The following is a 2,500-nucleotide window of genomic DNA, read 5'->3' on the forward strand; positions in this document are numbered from 1 at the left end:
TGAACAGTGGTTGATCACGAGTTAGTCGGTCCTAAGTTCAAGGCGAAAGCCGAAAATTTTCAAGTTTTAATGAATTGTTGAGAATATATAATTATTATGTTTTCTTCATAGTAATTAAACACTTGAATAATTTTGAACGAAAGGGAATACGGTTCCAATTCCGTAACCTGTTGAGTATCCGTTTGTTATTAAAAATGGGCCTTGTGCTCATCCTGGCAACAGGAACGACCATAAAGAAGCCGTCGAGAGGTATCGGAAGAGTTTTCTTTTCTGTTTTATAGTCGTACTACCATGGAAGTCTTTCGAAGAGAGATATGGTAGATGGACTAGAAGAGCATGACATTTACTGTTGTGTCGATATTTTCTCCTCGGACCTTGAAAATTTATGGTGGGGTTACGCAAACTTCTCAACAGGCCGTACCAATATCCGCAGCTGGTCTCCAAGGTGAAGAGTCTCTAGTCGATAGAATAATGTAGGTAAGGGAAGTCGGCAAATTAGATCCGTAACTTCGGGATAAGGATTGGCTCTGAAGATTGAGATAGTCGGGCTTGATTGGGAAGCAATACCATGGTTTATGTACTCGTTCTGGGTAAATAGAGAATTTCGGTTCTTGTTCCCCGGATAGTAGTTACGTAGCCAATTGTGGAACTTTCTTGCTAAAATTTTATAAGAATTATATCGCAAGATATATATTCTTATTTAATTATAACGATTATCAATTAACAATCAATTCAGAACTGGCACGGACTTGGGGAATCCGACTGTCTAATTAAAACAAAGCATTGTGATGGCCCTAACGGGTGTTGACACAATGTGATTTCTGCCCAGTGCTCTGAATGTCAAAGTGAAGAAATTCAAGTAAGCGCGGGTAAACGGCGGGAGTAACTATGACTCTCTTAAGGTAGCCAAATGCCTCGTCATCTAATTAGTGACGCGCATGAATGGATTAACGAGATTCCTACTGTCCCTATCTACTATTCTTTCCTAGGGCTGAGGAGCTGGCACCTCTTGCACAAGAGGTACCGGTTCCTCCACTTGACGATGGGGAGTTGGGATATGCCTTTAGCCTGGTTAGGTCTAAACGATCCCCAGGTCTTGATGGATTGAACGGAGAGTTGTGCAAAAGCTTGTGGAAGTTCATTCCGGAATACTTGGAGGTCATTTACGATAAGTGCATTTGTGAGGGGTATTTTCCACGTGAGTGGAAAAGTGCTAGGGTTGTTCCTCTCCTGAAGTCACCTGATAAGATTAGGAGTGATCCACGATCTTATCGGGGCATCAGTCTTCTTCCAGTGCTGGGTAAAGTACTGGAGAGGGTTATGGTGGAACGGCTTCAGGAGCTAACGCGGGATTTGAGGTCGGATAGGCAGTATGGCTTTAGGAAGGGACGTAGTGTAGAGGACGCCTGGATGTATGTTCAGCGTGCTGTCCGGGAGAATGCCAACAAATATGTCCTTGGCATATTTGTCGATTTCAAGGGGGCATTTGATCACCTAATCTGGGATCGCGTGATTCAACGATTGGAGGAACTTGGCTGTCCGGAAATTAGTCTCTGGCAGAGCTACTTTTCGGACAGAAAAGCCTCTATCGTAGGAATGAATGGTAGCGCGGACATTAGGGTAGAACGGGGCTGCCCACAGGGATCCATCTGTGGTCCATATATTTGGAACCTAATGATGGACTCTCTGCTTGGCCAACTTGAAACGCTTTGTGGTTGTTGTGCATATGCAGACGACCTTCTGCTCCTAGTTGACGGTCGTTCACGATTGGAGTTAGAACGAAAGGGTGAACGACTGTTAGGAATTGTTCACAATTGGGGTATAGGTGTGGGGGTTGAAGTATCGATTGACAAGACGGTGACAATGCTCTTGAAAGGCATACTGTCATCGGCTCGTCCACCGATTATCCGAATGAATGGGGTCAATATCAGGTATGTGACGCAAGTCAAATATCTGGGATTGACCATCGGCGAAAGGATGTGTTTCAACCCTCACTTGGTTTACGTGGAGGAGCGATTGTTAGGAATTGCCGGCAAGATCAAGCGCGTGTTAAGGAGTGATTGGGGTCTCGGACGTCGTGCGGTTCGCACTATATATAGTGGCTTATTTGTGGCCTGTGCCACATATGGAGCCGCTATATGGTGGGAATTAGCATCAAAGGTCAGGGGTCGCCAAAAACTTCTTTCCATACAACGTTGTTTGATGCTTGCCTGTTTGCCTGTATGTCGCACAATTTCTACAGATGCGTTGCAGGTGTTGTTAGGTGCGCCTCCTCTTGACCTGATTGTTATACAGCGTGCTGTTGCATTTAGGTTAAGAAGAGGCTTAAGTGTCTCATTGCTGTCGAATTGGATTTCCGATGAGGATGTTGCGAGGGAGGGCTATCTAAGGAGCAAAAGGCTTCTATATGATAGCGTTAGGAGTAGGTGGCAAGACCGTTGGGACAATAGCCCTAGCGGTCGGGTGACCTACGAGTACATTCGGGATGTTAGGTTTGTAG

At 45.0% G+C, this 2,500-nt stretch overlaps 1 pseudogene; it reads left to right on the forward strand.

Moving 5' to 3' along the window:
• LOC128923945 (large subunit ribosomal RNA) overlaps positions 1 to 2,500 on the forward strand; it is a 6,356-nt pseudogene that overhangs the window by 1,756 nt on the left and 2,100 nt on the right.

The sequence above is a fragment of the Zeugodacus cucurbitae genome, unplaced genomic scaffold (assembly GCF_028554725.1).
Source record: "Zeugodacus cucurbitae isolate PBARC_wt_2022May unplaced genomic scaffold, idZeuCucr1.2 ctg00000129.1, whole genome shotgun sequence".
NCBI classification, from domain to species: Eukaryota; Metazoa; Arthropoda; class Insecta; order Diptera; family Tephritidae; genus Zeugodacus; species Zeugodacus cucurbitae.